General features: G+C 44.2%; 1 protein-coding gene across 6 annotated transcripts in view; it reads right to left on the reverse strand.

The window, feature by feature from the left end:
- The window catches only part of MRTFA (myocardin related transcription factor A), a 173,089-nt gene that overhangs the window by 19,801 nt on the left and 136,866 nt on the right, over nt 1-16,422 (reverse strand). The window lies entirely within an intron of this gene.

The raw sequence follows: 16,422 nt of genomic DNA on the forward strand, positions 1-16,422 counted from the left end.
CTAGATTTAACAAATAATCTCTAAGGAAAACCAGCACAGGCTCCCTCTCCAAGCTACCAGAGCATTCCAAAGCATGACCCAGGCCATCCCAGCTCTAATCTGAAGGTCTTGGCATCTCAGTGGGTAAGCAGACAGCCCCTGCACCTGCTTCTACTGAGTAAGGCTGGTTCAACTCCAAAATCAGCCTCCAAAAGTCCTGATATGCAGAGTGTGATGGACCAGCAGGGAATAAACACACAACCTTGCTCTAGGAGCACTTATCACATGGACGAGACGAGAAGCACTAAGAATCAAAGCAAAACTCAGTGTCCGCCCCCCACCCCCAGCTGCCTTTCTGCCTTAGTTTTCTCCACAGCTCATCACCGCCTGACACCCTGGATGGTCATACTGCATCTCTCTGTATTCACTGCCAGCCTCCTACCACTACAATAAGCTCCTCTGGGCACGGCAGGGGGTTTGTCTACTTCTTTCTGACAGTACCCCCGCCATGGAGAGCACATAAGTCATTCAATGAATTAATGAATATTCTATAAGGAACGGATACAAAGTGTACACTGGTGACAGGAAAACTAGAGGATCCTGTGAGCTCTAAACTTTCATTTGTACAGCCAGAATTAGGCTCTCATCTTGGTTCAAAACTTCACAGAAGTCCCAGATATAAAAGCAAGACATGTGCATGCCTATCCTGGGTTCCACCAGTTACTGCTGGTGTGACACGGGGAATGACTGCTTTTCAGGTCTCATTTTCTTCTTCTGTCAAGTCCGCCCACCTCCCAGAGCTCCTGTGACAACCGAAGGAGAGTGAAAGGGCTCTGCAGCCAGTGGTGCCCTCACCAACACATTTAGGGTGCTGCTGTCATCACGTGCAGTGATTTGGTTGAAACAGGGGTTAGATTCCCACACGGGCCAGCTAGTTCCTACACCACGGTCACAGATAATCTGGCTAAACACCAGTCAGCGTGCAACGACCTACACTGGCTATCCTAAGGGGTAAGGCACAGATCCAGCTTCTGGGAAAACAACTCACAAAGCGCAGAATTTCTTGATGGAAGGGGAGTGTAACATTTTCATGTACAATGAGGATGTTGCACCATGAGTGGGGATAAGTGACAGGTGAACTGGCTGTACTGTACGTGACTTCCTGCTTTCCACTGGGTTAAGGAAATTTTTGCATAATAGCGAGGATGCCTACCTTCTGCGGTGGGCATGGTTCTAAATACTTTAAAATGTTACCTAATTGAATACTCCTATTGATTCCATGTGATGTGTAATATTTCACTGTACAGATGAGGACAGGCTCAGAAAGGGTAGGAAAGGCAGCAAGTGGCAGAATAGGATCATAACCTAATTCTCTCTCACCCTTAAGTCAGAGTTCTTTCCCTCCTCTGGGTTGGCTCCTTAACTTCTTCAAAAAGTGGAGAAGAATGACCCCATTGGATGGGAGGCAAGGAGGCCTCAATGACCTGCAATGCTTAGATGTAGGGCTGAGGGCAGGTCATGTGGAAAGGCCAGCTCGACCACAGTCCTGAGCACAAACATGTGTAAGGAAGGCTCAGAAGAGGGGTGCAAAGTACACAAAGCAGGTACACAAAGTCACGGTTTCAAACCTGGGGCTCACCATGGAGCTTAAGGTGCAGCCTTCAGCACTGATACTAGGAGACGAGCCTGGAGGTGGATGAGAAGACCAGAGCAGTTCACCAGCTGCTCAGAGCTTGGGCAAAAGAACCAGAAATGAAGCCCAAGAAAAGACTTCAAAACAATAATTACTGATTCCAAAAGACTGTTTCATTTTATAACAACAACATTATAATTGAATCCTCTTAACAACCATGAGGTAGGCACCACTATTCCAATTCTATACGTGAGGAAACTAACACTGCAGTAACCTGTGAGGTCACTCACCGAGTGGCGGACCCCAACCCAGGTCCAGCTCTGTCTCTCTTTCTCCCTTTGTGACAAGTGTGTAGGCTTCTATCAGCCCTTGAAGAGCCCACTCACTTTGTGCTGCTCTCTCCCCACGTCTAATTCTGCTCCGTGACAGCAAGTTCAGCGATTTCAAGAGCCACTTCCAACATGAAAGGAAGAGGGAGCAATGACCAGGTGTCTTGTACGGGCTTCAGTCAGGACTCCTGGAAGGCGCTTCCCAGGCCCATCTGGGGAAGCCTGGAGCTGGGGCAGCCAGTGCTCTCGGTAGGTCGGGGTTTGGGGTGGAAAGGCACTCCTATACATGTCTGGCCAGCTCTGTTAAAAGCTGCAGCCGGGGAGGGTAACCTAGTGAAGAGATTAGGGGTGATAAAGGTAAGCCCTGGGCTTTCTTGATGTAGAAGCAGGTGGCAATGTATAGTCAAAGTCACAAGCTTCTACGCTAAGGGAATGAGACACAAGGAAGTACAGCAACACAGAAAATAATTTAAAAGTTTAGGCCTCTACTAGCTGTGGAAAATCCCCAAAGGCTCGAAGCTAACCCATAGACATGTGTCTGAGTAGGAGGGCGGCATTCACCTTGGACGCGCAAGCCCTCTCTCGCTGCCTTAATGCTTTGCCAGAGGAGCCAGGGCACTGCTCACTCGGAAATTTTATTTTCCCAGAAACTCCTAGAAGGCAGTCTCTGAAAGAGAAGCCCCGCCAAACCAATGCAAACCCAAGAACTGTGCACGTTGTTTATGAGAATATACATTTTTGGTGTCAGAGGGCACCAAAACTTGATCCTCTACTCCCACCCTCCGGGAGCTGGTTTCCTGGAACACTTGCGCGGCTTTGCGTGAACACAGGGGGGTGTGCAAACAGGTGCTCAAACGAAAAATAACCAAGCCCCCCACCCCCCCACGGAAATCAAATGAACACAAGTGGCTAAGAGGTGTGGTGCTCTTAGTCACAGTTTCGGTGCTAGATGTGGGCCCCGCCCCTGGCTGCCTCTAACCCCCGATTTAACACTCTGTTCCCTCTCTCCAGCGCCCATCTTCTTTCTCCCCTTACACATTTGCTACCTTAATTAAGTGAGGTCATTTGTGAACTAAAAAGAGAAAAACTGTTTCAATTTCCTTTTTCAAAACACACTGCCATCCACTTCCAGGGGGAGTTCGGTGCTGTGCTGGGTGTGATCTGATCAGACGGAGCGCTGTGATCTGATCTAGCACCGAAGCGCGAACATAAGGAGCCTTAAAAACCAACCTAGCGGGGCTTCCCTGGTGGCGCAGTGGTTAAGAATCCGCCTGCCAATGCAGGGGACACGGGTTTGAATCCTGGTCCGGGAAGATCCCACATGCCGCGGAGCGGCTGGGCCCGTGAGCCACAATTACTGAGCCTGCGTTCTAGAGCCCGTGCTCCACAACAAGAGAAGCCCGCGCACCACAATGAAGAGCAGCCCCCGCTCGCCACAACTAGAGAAAGCCTGCGCGCAGCAACAAAGACCCAAGGCAGCCAATGAATAAATAAATAAAAAGAGAGTAACTTAAAAAAAAAAAAAAACAAAACCAACCTAGCACATGAATGTAGCACTTTCCCATCACCAGCCCCAAATTTAGTTCAACATGTAGGCAAGTGAAAGCCTCCTAGGAGCCACAAAGCAGTTCTGGAAATGCATCTCAGCAAGAAGGATAGCAACAAACCACAGATATTCATTTTCTCATCATTATCATTAAGGAATATTTATTAGGTGCCTGGGTCTCAATGTCACTTTATTAGGTGCTGACATAGTAAAAATGATCGTTCCCATACTATGCTAGAATTAAGCTCACGGCCAATTCTGTATTCAGAGGAACTCAAAGGCTATAAACACAGGACAGCTAACAGAGATCAACAGACTGCCATGGGCTAAGGAGCCCTTCTTCCAGGCAAGCCTGCTGGATTTCTCTGTTCACTGTAGAAGCAGCAGGCATACGCACAGTGCATCTCTGGGGGCTGTGTCTGTGTGTGGTAACAAACATACTTAACAACTCAGGTGGGAAATCAGAACTACGTCCATTCATCCATCTATCTAATAAATAATTCTTAAGCAACTGCTGTGCTAGTTACTGAGGACAAGCATGTACAGGATGGAGTCCCAGCCCTCAAAGGCAGCTCAGGGTCCGGTCAGGGAAAAAGACAAATAATTACAATACAAGATGGAAGCATAGTTGTAGAGGTAACTTAAAGTGTTACGTAAGACGGAAGAGGCAAAATTCTGCCTGAGGAAAGAGTGTGTGAACTGTCTGGGTAGATTTTACAGAGAAAACCCAAATGAACGGAATAGAAACACCACAGGCAGACAAGGAAGGTCATCTAAGAGCGTGACAAGTTCTAGGGACTACAAGTGGTCTGATGTGGTGGGACCAGGGTGTTCACGTGGGGATCATGAGGCTTGGGGGGGCCGGGGGCAGGGCCTGCATCTGGGGAGCCGGGGAAGACATGTTCTCTGTTCTTCCCACTAAGTACAAATAAACACTCTGGACCTTACATAAATAGGTTCTGAAAGGTGGAGGGAAGGTGGCAGACTGGCTAGGGACCTTGGAACCCAAAGAATGACACAGTGGCGAGTCCCCCGAGTTTCCTTTTTGCCTTACATCCCAGACTTGGAGCTGAAGAAGCTGGCAACCTGGAAATGCCAATGGAAGCGGACAAAAAAGCCCCAACAAAACCTACTCTCGCTAGCCACAGGACCAGGAAAAGGGCAGCCTAGCAAGAGAAAAAACTTAAGACAGTAATCATTCTACTCCAGACAGACAGCACGGTGAAAGCCCCACCCTCAACAGGAAAGGCCAAGTGGGAGGCTAGACTTTCACCCTTACGAGGCTGTAATGAAGCACCCCAACACCCCTGCCAGGTGGTGTCAAAGAAGGCCAAGTAGGAGGCTGCCCCCAGCCCAAGGAATAAGTGGAGACCAAATGGGGAGCCTGGACTTACACTCCCTCTAGCAGTAAGGAGATTCCCCCCCTCCCCCCGCTGAGGTGGTGTCACGGGGAGGACTGGTGAGGTGTCAGGACTTTCACCATTACAAGGTCACCTCCACCCACAAAGAAGTTTAACATCGTGTCATCCAAGCCCTGGAAGGAGAGGAAAAAGACGGGTTGGAAGAGTACTTAAAACTTCCCAAATTTGGCAAGAGACATAAGTCTTCAGAGACTGAAGAAGCTGAGCAAACCCCAAACAAGTTAAACCCAAAGCAGTTCACCCCAGGATACAACAGAATTAAACTTTTGAAAACTAAAAACACAGAAAAACACTTGAAAGCAGCCAGAGGAGAAACAATTTGAACGACAAAAGATTTCTCATCAGAAACCATGGAGGCCAGAGTTACCACATTAACCAGGCGAGTGACATGATCAGAACCACATGGAGGGGTGGGGAGTTATTTCTAACTTGATGTTTTATGTTAAAAAATGGAATGAAGACGTGGCACATATACACAATGGAATATTACTCAGCCATAGAAAGAAACGAAACTGAGCTATTTGTAGTGAGGTGGATGGACCTAGAGTCCGTCATACAGAGTGAAGTAAGTCAGAAAGAGAAAAAAATACCGTATGCTAACACATATGTATGGAATCTAAAAAAAAAAAATGGTTCTGAAGAACCTAGGGGCGGGACAGGAATAGACACGCAGGCCTACTAGAGAATGGACTTGAGGACATGGGGAGGGGGAAGTGTAAGCTAGGACGAAGTGAGAGAGTGGCATGGACATACATACACTACCGAATGTAAAATAGATAGCTAGTGGGAAGCAGCTGCATAGCACAGGGAGATCAGCTCGGTGCTTTGTGACCACCTAGAAGGGTGGGATAGGGAGCGTGGGAGGGAGGGAGACGTAAGAGGGAAGAGATATGGGGATATATGTATAACTGATTCACTTTGTTATAAAACAGAAACTAACACACCATTGTAAAACAATTATACTCCAATAAAGATGTTTAAAAAAAAATTAAATGAGCAGAAACATACCTGGTAATTGGTATATATTCATTTCACCACTCATGTCTGCACTCACATGGCTCCCCCCTCTTCCCTGCACCCCCTTTTAACTTTGAATTTTTTTTTTTGAAACCTACAAAAACACTGAAAGAGCAAGTAGTAAATGACCCTATAACTCTGACCTAGATTCACCAGTTATCTTTTAGCCATATTTGTTTTCTCTCTCTCCTGTGCACACATGCACATACACACAATTTTGTTTATTTAATCACTTGGAAGTGAGTTGCAGACACAGTTGTCCCTTGGTATCTGCAGGTGACTGGCTCCTGGATGCCCCACGGACACCAAAATCCATGTACCAAAATCTTGTATAAGGATGTTCAAGTTCCTTATACAAAATGGCGTAGCATTTGCATATAACCTATGCACATTCTCCCATATACTTTAAATCATCTCTAGATTACTTATAATCCCTAATACAATGTGATTGCTATGTAAATAATTTCCAGTACGTGGCAAATGCAAGTTTTGCTTTTGGGAACTTTCTGGAATTTTTTTTCCAAATATTTTCCATCTGCAGTTGGTTGAACCCACATATTTAGAACCTGTGGATACGAAACCTGCAGATACAGAGGGATGACTATCAATCACATTTCATCCCTAAATTCTTCAATATGCATTTCCTAAGAAGAAAGACATTCTCTTATCTAACTAAAATATCTTTATCACACCTCAGAAAATTAATATTAATCCAATAATATAATCGAATTTGCAGTCCATGTTGGAATTTCCTCAATTGCCCGTCAAATGTCTTATAGCGGTTTGGATTTTCCCCCTTAATCCAAGATGTAATCAAGAATCATGCACTACATTTCATAGTTGTCTCCTCGGTCACATTTTGAAACAATACTCCTGCCTTTTGCACTTTTCCTGACACTGACTTAAGTATACAAACCGGCTTGTTTTGTGGAAAGAATGTCCTATATTCTGAATTTGGCTGTTTCCTCGTGATTAGACTTAGGTTAAACATTTTTGGCAGGAAGACTACATAGTTGATGTGTACTTCTTAACATCAGGAGGCACACACAGTACCATGCTGCCCAACCACTGACAGTGCTGAAAGCATGAAAGGTGACACCAGATCTCTCCATCCTAAAGGTAGCATTTCCCCTTTTGTAATTAATACATAATCTGTGGGGTAACATTTTGAGGCCTTGTGAAAATCCTGTTCCCTAAGCACTGCTTACCTAATGGTTTTAGCATCTACTGATGATACCTGCCTGAAATCAAGTATTACATTGGGAATTGCAAAAGAGTAAGAATTGCATTTTTACAAGATCACTCTAGTAGAGATCAAGAGGCCATTCAGAAGAATAAAATGGAGTGACCGGGTAAATGGTTGTACCATTAACACTCCCAGAGAGGGGATACAGAAGGAGTAGGCCTGGGACAGGGTGGGACAGATGGTGTTTAGTTTGGGACATGCTGAATATGAGCTAATTGTGTGACATCCTATCAAGAGATGTGCAAGTGGTATGTGTGTGTACTTGCATGTGTGTATATATGTACATATGCTTATATGTGTATGTGTGTGCACACGGCATCATCTAGGGATAATGTAATATATGTTATGTTGAGACAGAAGAAAATACTTCCCAGGATGAATCTTAAGAGACTCTCAGAATTTAAGCATAGGTGACGGACAGAGCCCAGCAAAAGAACCTGAGAAGGCTCATGGGGGTGGGAGAAGGCTATAAAGATATAGAGACTCGGCTTCAAGAAAAAGGGTGTAGGTAGAAAGAGAGAGATGTTAATAGTGGGCAGGTCAGATAAAATACGGCTTGCAAAGTTTCCAGAGGATTACTCATACTTAGGACACAGCCAGAGGTCTCGGAGCTATGCTGGTGAGTTGGTGGAGATGGGGACCAACCACAAGAGGCAGAGGAGTAAGAGTGAGGGTGGGGTCCAGAGGTGTGTGTCCCCTAAGGGGTTAAGACCGCTAACTGTTGGTTACTCACTCCCAACAAGTATTAATTGAGAGCCCACATGTCTGTCGGTGCTGGGATATCCTTGTTCTTCCCTAGTGAAGAACGATGCGTCAGGCAAATAAACACCTAACACAGTAGGAGGTGGTGCATGCTCTGAAGAAACATAAAGCAGGGTATGGGCGACGGAGGGCGACAGGGCAGGACTTTACACGCAGTGGTCAGGGAAAGACTTTCTAATGTGATGTTTGAGCCAAGACCTGGAGGAAAGGAATGAGCCCTGCAGGCCAGGAGAAGAGCAAGTGCAAAGGCCCTGGGTGGCAACCTGCCTGAGAGACAGAGGGACCTCAACAGGACAGGCTGGCAGAGCAGAGTGAGCAAAGAGAAGAGTGGGAAGAGACGCTGTAAGAGGCGGAGCCGCAGAGGGCCCTGCAGGACTTTGGACTTTACCCTGTTCTCAAGTAGAAATAGAGGGAATGAAACAGGGAGAAGAAATAAAGCAGGATTGTGCCTGTCATCCGTGCTGTTGACAAAAAGGCTCCTGAGGGTAACGTAAATAAAAAGATCTGCTGCAAATGGTTTCCTTGTTTTCCCCCTGCTGTTTGCACAGCATGCTGGGAATTACCTTACTTGAGCTTCTTAGTACCTGCTATTTCCTACACTTTATAAAGGAGAACTGACTTGCCTGGGATCACATCCTAATTAACGGCAGGACAAAGGCCTCTGGTTCTTCTGATTCTAAAATTCAGATCTTTTAATTTATGTATATTTCAGCATAAGCCAGGTAGGAGGAGGAGTGGGAGTGGGTCAGAGAAAAGATACTTCTCTGATCAGGCATCTTTAAAAAAAAAAAAATTGATAGTTACAAAAAAATAACAAACAGTGATTTTAATCTGATCTTTTACATTTTGCTTTCTTCTCCTCGCTATTCCTCTGCAAAGAAATGCTGCCTTGTCATTTGCTCCAATATTGGCAATGGTTCTGAAGGGAGGGAGGGAAGGGAAGAAGGGAGGATTTCAGATATAACCTCAGAAAATGTCAAGGGGTACACATTTTCCCATCCCTTTTCCCATCAACCCTCTCTCAAAGGGGTCAACATAGCAGAAGAGGGAGTCACCGTATAATCAAACTCCTTCCAAAGTTAACTGAGTCTTTTGCCACATCCCGTGACCCTAGCACAGAAGTTTGTCACACAGCTCCAGGAAGTTCATTAACTCCGCCAAACTGACCACAGACATGGTGCAAGGCCATATGAGAGGCAGGCAAGGCAGGCTTTTCCCAGCATTGGAGGCAAGGGGTCATAAGCTGTCTGTACTCAATCATTTTATATGCAGCAGCCTCAACTGTCTTAGAAATTCATCAACTCTTGAATCACGTGGATAGGACTATCCTGTACTTCAGAACTCCTGGCGGGAAGACAGTAACAATATTCTACGCCGTCACTAAAAATGAAAAGGGGAATGATGCCAGCAGCCCTTGGTCCAGTGTTTCTCCGAGTGTGGTTCCAGAACCACACTTGCATTAGAAAGTCTCTGGAGGGCAAGAATCTCTATGTAATGCAGAGATCCCAGAGCTTCAAGAATTTCAATCTTTAGTCAGCTCTTCAAGGAGGCTGGTGCCAATAAAATTTGAAAACCATTGTTTCCCTAGTCCAAAAGGCAGGGGAAAGGTGACACTGCAGATGAGAAAGTAAGAATTTTTATTTGCTCATTCTCCACCACCAGGGGCTAAGTGACTAAAAAGTACACCTAGTAAGGACTTGATAATTTTTCGGAACAGCTAACTCAAAATTGCAACTCTGATGGCTGTGTAGGTGTCCACAAATTGGTAGAGTTTAATCTCCTGAGCTCCTTTCAGGACCACTGCTTCGAGGTGCAAAGTATGTATTTCTGAGAGTCAGAGGATCAGGGCTTTTTGCCATCTTCCTCACACCCTGGCGAGGGCCTCATTCAGCTGGGATGGATTCCACACCCTGCTGTTTGTATTCGGGCCTGGCAACACACTCAGTGGAAGGCAGCTACAGAAATGCAGTCCTTGGTCTTAGCACACAGCAGGTGAGGAGCACAGAGGTTGGCTGTGTCACTGATGTGTAAGGGTTTACAACAGCATTAGGGGAATGATTTTTCTTGGGATTCCACATCCAGGCAGAGGAGGGGCCCTTAACCTGGGACACACTATACCAGCTTTAGAGTATCTATGAATCCCTGGAAACTGTGTGCTGAATTTTGGGTACTTGCTTGGGCAACTGTCTAGTGAGAGGATGTGTAAGATTTTCCAAGGAGCATCAATGGCACACACACACACACACACACAAAATCAAAAACCTCTGATTTAACTAAGCGTTATTAGGACAGAAGTGAAAAGGTGCCCATGGCCTTCAAGCCAGCAGACAAGAGCAGCAACTTGGAAGCAATTTTAATAGAGGGTTTAAAAATGATGGAGCCACTCTCACATACAACCCCTCCCCACTAACTTTCACCTTTCCCCACCAACTGTAGTTCCTGATCTAACACTGTTTTCAATTTTAATATTTACAAAGTTGAAATTTTGAAAGTACATCAAGCTATCATCATGAATTCCTCTGTCAATAAGAATCATTAGACCGTGACTTTCAGGAATTAGCATGGGGTTCAGAGCCAGAAGACCTGGAGTGGATCTACCTCTGTCTTTTAGTGGTACTGTGACCTTGGGCAAGTCACATGACCCCTCTGAGCCTCAGTATTCTCATCGGCAAAATGGCAATTATATAATTTGCCGTGATGACTCCTAGCATCAAAGTGAAAGTGCTCTGCCATCTGCTAGAAGCTCTGGTTAATAAGCGTTTGGCACTGTTACTGTTTTAACTTTTTCTTCTGTGCCATCCTCCTTCTGAAGAGAACAGCGTGGGTGTGAAGTCAAATGCTGAGAGCTAACTGGGGTTGACTTCCATTTTTTGTCTTTCTGTTTTTATCTGTCATACCAAAATGCCTGCAAAAATAACCTGCAATTGTTGACCATTAACCAAAGAGTTGTGTCAACAGTCCAGGGACTGGCCATGACAACGAAAACCAGAACTAAGTTCAGGTGAATCAAAGAAAGAGCTTGGGTGATGGGGTATGGGGAAGGGACCATGCACTCTGGGGCAAGCACGGGTCCAAACTGACAGGCAGAAAACGTGCTTCATCCATATCCTGTTTTGGCACTTGGGCTGTCACCCCCACCCAAACCATCAGGGAAGCCAACTACCAGGAATGAATGTTAAAAATGGAGACTCAAGGATGCTAATTTTTTCCTTTATAGAAGCGCAAGCTGCTCCAGAATCTTCAACCTTGACCCACTGATGGTGAAAGAGACTCAAGACTGGGACATAAAAGCCATAGCACAATCCTGCATGGCATGAATATCAACAGGTACAGTGAATTCCAAAAGGCTAAAATATCAGGGGTCTAATATTTTGAATTTGGCCTTCAAGTTTCTCTTTGACATGTATGCCAGCCATGTTTGTATCTGCCTTTCACACCATAGCCTAGCCTAATACTCCAGATCAGTCAATTATCATTCCAATATACACTCCTTGCTCAAGCATACACATATACCCCTTTTTGAAGCCCCATAATCAATACACCTAAGTCATCTGTTTAGATACAAGCTCCAAATCACCTTTGCCCTTCTGCAAATAACATCCCACTAGGCTGAAGGATTTTAAATCACTGCCATCATCAGGTATCTATCAGGGCTCCCCTTGAGTACATAATTCTTTAGGATTTTTATCGTTTAAGTAAAATTAGTGCGTAGTTTCAACAAGTGACTTTATTAACTCCTTTACTTCACTTATTATCTTGCAAAGATGTTAGCCTTGGATATCTCAGACATGTTGAGAACTAATTATTAAATGAAAGTGAATACCTATTACACTTTTTAGATATTAAACTGTATCAAGAACCTGTATCAAGAAGATTACTTTTGATGGTCTGTTCAAGAGAGCTCCCTGTGGGAGTCTTCTTTGGATTCAGCAATGAATACGCTCAGAACATACAACTCATTCTAGGGTCTATCTTAGGATTAGTTAGCAACTGGACAAGGAAGAGGTTCTATGCTAGTCACTGACCACTGACATAGGAATACACACTTCTGATGACCTACATCAGCTGGAAGAGAGATGAGGATGCTGACATATATCAGAAAGGCAACGTAAAATACCAAGGAGTGACGTGCCCAGCTGGTCTTCTCCTGAGATGAAAGAGAAGATTCCTGAGGCCATATGCCTAACCAATTTTCTCTCAGCTTCAAATCTAGGGATCAGGTTAGCTCTAATCCTGGAACACATGTTTTACCATGGTGTTTTTTTTTTTAAAGATTTGTTTTTATTTATTTATTTTGGTTGCGCCGGATCTGAGTTATGGCACACGGGGTCTTTTAGTTGCGGCATGCAGACTTCTTAGTTGCGGCATGCGAACTCTTGATTGCAGCATGCATGCAGGATCTAGTTCCTCAACCAGGGATTAAACCCGGGCCTCCTGCACTGGGAGCATGGAGTCTTACCCACTGGACCACCAGGGAAGTCCCTACCATGGTGTTTATCAAATGCCACTGAAACTTGGGATTCAACTACAGTTAAATGGTAACATTCTGGTGCTGAGGATACACCATCTCAGACAGGCGGAGTTCTCTTTCTCTGCTTCTTTAAAAAAAAAAAAAAAGTTACGCTGTACATCTGAAACTAATATAATGTATGTCAATTACATCTCAATTAAAAAGAAAAGGGAAAAAAAAACTACCTCTTTCATCCAGAGATATCTATGTATCTGAAAAAGCCAAGTGGACCACACTAACAGCTGTGAGACTGAGCATCTGAGAGAAGCACGAGCCCGAGGGCCCCGGGTGGACTGGAGAGGTGGGAAAACTGCAGGCTTTGGGGAGGCCTTTTCTTTTTTTCTCTTTTATAAATTTATTTATTTGTTTTATTTGTGGCTATGTTGGGTCTTCGTTGCTGCACGCGGGCTTTCTCTAGTTGCGGCAAGCAGGCGCTACTCTTCATTGCAGTGTGCAGGCTTCTCATTGTGGTGGCTTCTTTTGTTGCGGAGCACAGGCTCTAGGCGCGGGCTTCAGTAGTTGTGGCTCGTGGGCTCTAGAGCACAGGCTCAGTAGTTGTGGTGCACGGGCTTAGTTGCTCCGCAGCATGTGGGATCTTCCCAAACCAGGGCTCGAACCCGTGTCCCCTGCATTGGCAGGCGGATTCTTACCCACTGCGCCACCAGGGAAGTCCCGAGGGAGGCCTCTTCTGAGCTGCTGCCAGAAAGGGGCGCTGGTCAGATCCTGTCCAAACTTCTTTGGCTCACAGGAACAGCTGTTCAGAGACTACCACACAGAGCTTCTAGCAACTCCCAAGTGGACTAGAGCACATGGGAAACGGCCAAGGCCCAGGTGAGGATCTGCTCTCACCCTAGCCCCACCCAAACTCATAATCTACACAGAATCCTTTGAGACAGAATGTCTCGGACCGTGGATGGACCTAGAGATACTCATACAGAGTAAAGTAAGTCAGAAAGAGAAAAACAAATATCGTATATTAACGCATCTATGTGGAATCTAGAAAAATGGTACAGATGAACCGGTTTGCAAGGCAGAAATAGAGACACAAATGTACAGAACAAATGTATGGACACCAAGGGGGGAAAGTGGGGCCGGAGGGGGATGGGGGGATGAATTGGGAGACTGGGATTCACATATATACACTAACATGTATAAAATAGAGAACTAGTAAGAACCTGCTGTATAAAAAAATTAAATTAAAATTTAAAAAAAGAACGTCTCAGACATTGTAACACTTCACTTAAAAGCAAAAGAAATGACATTTCCTTGAAGCCTACAATTTTGTCATCTTCAATCTTTGTAAGATTTACAAAAAGGGGGATGGGTGGCAATTCAGCCTCAAACTAGACCCTCTTCTGCTCTGGAATCACCAGTGTCCCTGCCAGTGAACATTTCTGTCTCTTGGCAAGCTGCCCCAAAATAAAAAAAAAAAAAATTATTCCCAACCCAGCCACTCACTTGTTTTGTTTTAAGAGAGGTTAAAAACAAAAATACATTACCATGGAGAGGGCAAGCTAATAAAATAGTAGTCCCGTTAATATACAACCAAAAGGGGAACAATTTTAACAGAGTACCATGTTGACTAGTGGTTCTTTGAGTCAGTAATTTTTAGCAATTGTTTTTTAATCCAAGGGCAGGGAGGAAAGTGAAATTAAGAAGGATTTTATTTACTGAAAGATAGTTCCTGATCTTAAAAAAAAAAAAAAAAAGGTTATGAAGAACCTAGGGGCAGGACAGGAATAATGACACAGATGTAGAGAATGGACTTGAGAGGACATGGGGAGGGGGAAGGGTAAGCTGGGACAAAGTGAGAGAGTGGCATGGACTAATATATACTACCAAATGTAAAACTGATAGCTAGTGGGAAGCAGCCGCGTAGCACAGGGAGATCGGCTCGGTGCTTTGTGACCACCTAGAGGGGTGGGATAGGGAGGGTGGGAGGGAGACACAAGAGGGAGGAGATATGGGGATATATGTATAGCTGATTCACTTTGTTATAAAGCAGAAACACACCATTGTAAAGCAATTATACTCCAATAAAGATGCTTAAAAAAAAAAAATAGTTCCTGTTCCCAAACACTGGTTTTCACAGAACTTAATGAGATATATATATATATAAAAAAAGCTGCTTTCAGATTCACAAGATGGTAGATCCAAGCTAATGTTCTCACTCTTAACTGCAAATACTTCTACCTGTATTTCAAAAGCATGAACAAGACATCATCTCATTTTTCTCCAAATTAACTGTGGCGTAGATAAGAATTTTATTTTTTTTGAATTTATTTTATTGAAGCACAGTTGGTTTACAATGTTGTGTTATTTTCTGGTGTACAGCAAAGTGATTCAGTTATACATACATAGAATAGTTTGCACCTGCTAACTCCCAATCCATCCCTCCCCCACCTCCCTCCTCCTTGGCAACCACGGTCTGTTCTCTCTGTGAGTCTTCTTCTGTTTCACAGATAAGTTCATTTGTGTCATATTTTAGATTCCACATATAAGCAATATCATATGGTATTTGCCTTTCTCTTTCTGACTTACTTCACTTAGTATGATAATCTCTAGGTCCATCCATGTTGCTGCAAATGGCATTATTTCATTCTTTTTTTATGGCTGAGTAGTATTCCATTGTCTGTATGTATATGTGTGTATGTGTGTGTGTGTACACACACACACACACACACACACACACACACACACACCCCACACACACATCCATTTAGGTTGTTTCCATGTTAGATAAGAATTTTATAAAAGTAGAATTTGAGTTCAGAAAAGTTAAGTGAGTTACCTAAAATCACCTTGTTCCTAAGTGGCAGAATAAAGCCTAAAACCCTATTGCCTAATATAACAGCCACCACCCACATATGACTACTTAAATTTAAATTAATTAAAATTAAATTAAATTAAAAATTCAGCTCTTCACTCACGCCAGACACATTTAAGCACTCAATAGCACATGTGGCTAGTGGCTAGTGTTATAGAATATTTCTAACATCACTGAAAGTGCTATTGGACAGGGCTGGTATAAAGGCTAGTTCTTTTGAATTCATGGTAACTTGGGGGAAAAGATGCCATGGCACCTCAGTATTTAATAAAGACGGACTGAGAGTGACAAAGTTAAATCATAGCCTCTTTGTCATTACAAGAAATCCTGAGGTCTGAGGAGGTTGGTTTACCTTCTCAGGGGTTAAGAACACCAAAAGTTACTTTTAAAAGAGCTTCACCAAAATAGATTTTTATCCATATGTACTCAGGAAAGAGAATCTTGAAACTCAGTTTGTACACTTGATCAAGAATAATATAAGAAATAATCCCCAAGTTACAAATAGCAAAAATATTATTATTAAGAATTTTAGCTACAGAGGAAAAGAGATTGCAATAATTAATCCTGACACTTCCAGCCATTAAATAACCTTCTGTCAGAGTTTAGAAGAAATTTCTTGTTGGTGCAGAGACTGCTATAGTCAGATGAACAGGAGATTTTCGGCTAACGTGGGGGCCAGTAAAATGACAGCTTAGATTAGCTACGAGTGCTGCAACTGGGCCACACTGTTTCTGTGTAGCGCTTGGCTAATGCCGACGGCTGAAGCATGACAAAGGGATCAAACCGTAGAATTGAAGGGCTGGGGAATCAAGATGTGGTGAAGTTTATTAAAAATAGAGCTGCGGGAACTCCATTACACGAGGCCATTTTTTTTCCAGTTTCAGGGTGAGAACACAGGGCCTACTAGAAGATATATAAATCAGTCAAAACTAGCTGGCCAACTGGCTCACTTTCTCACCCAGCAACATGTCTGAGGGCCTCTCAGGGGCCAGGCAGTTGACAGTCCCCTGGATTGACAGTGGCTGCCCTCTCTGAGTTGTGCTGCCCTCACACCCTTCGGATTTTCCCAACCACTGAGAAGTAAGTGTCACCAATGGCAGAGGCTGAGTGCACAGAAACACCATTTAAAATGAAAAAAACAAGCTCACCCAA

This window comes from Aethalodelphis obliquidens, unplaced genomic scaffold (genome assembly GCF_003676395.1).
Source record: "Aethalodelphis obliquidens isolate GAN/ISIS:26980383/991018 unplaced genomic scaffold, ASM367639v1 scaffold8, whole genome shotgun sequence".
Taxonomy (NCBI): Eukaryota; Metazoa; Chordata; class Mammalia; order Artiodactyla; family Delphinidae; genus Aethalodelphis; species Aethalodelphis obliquidens.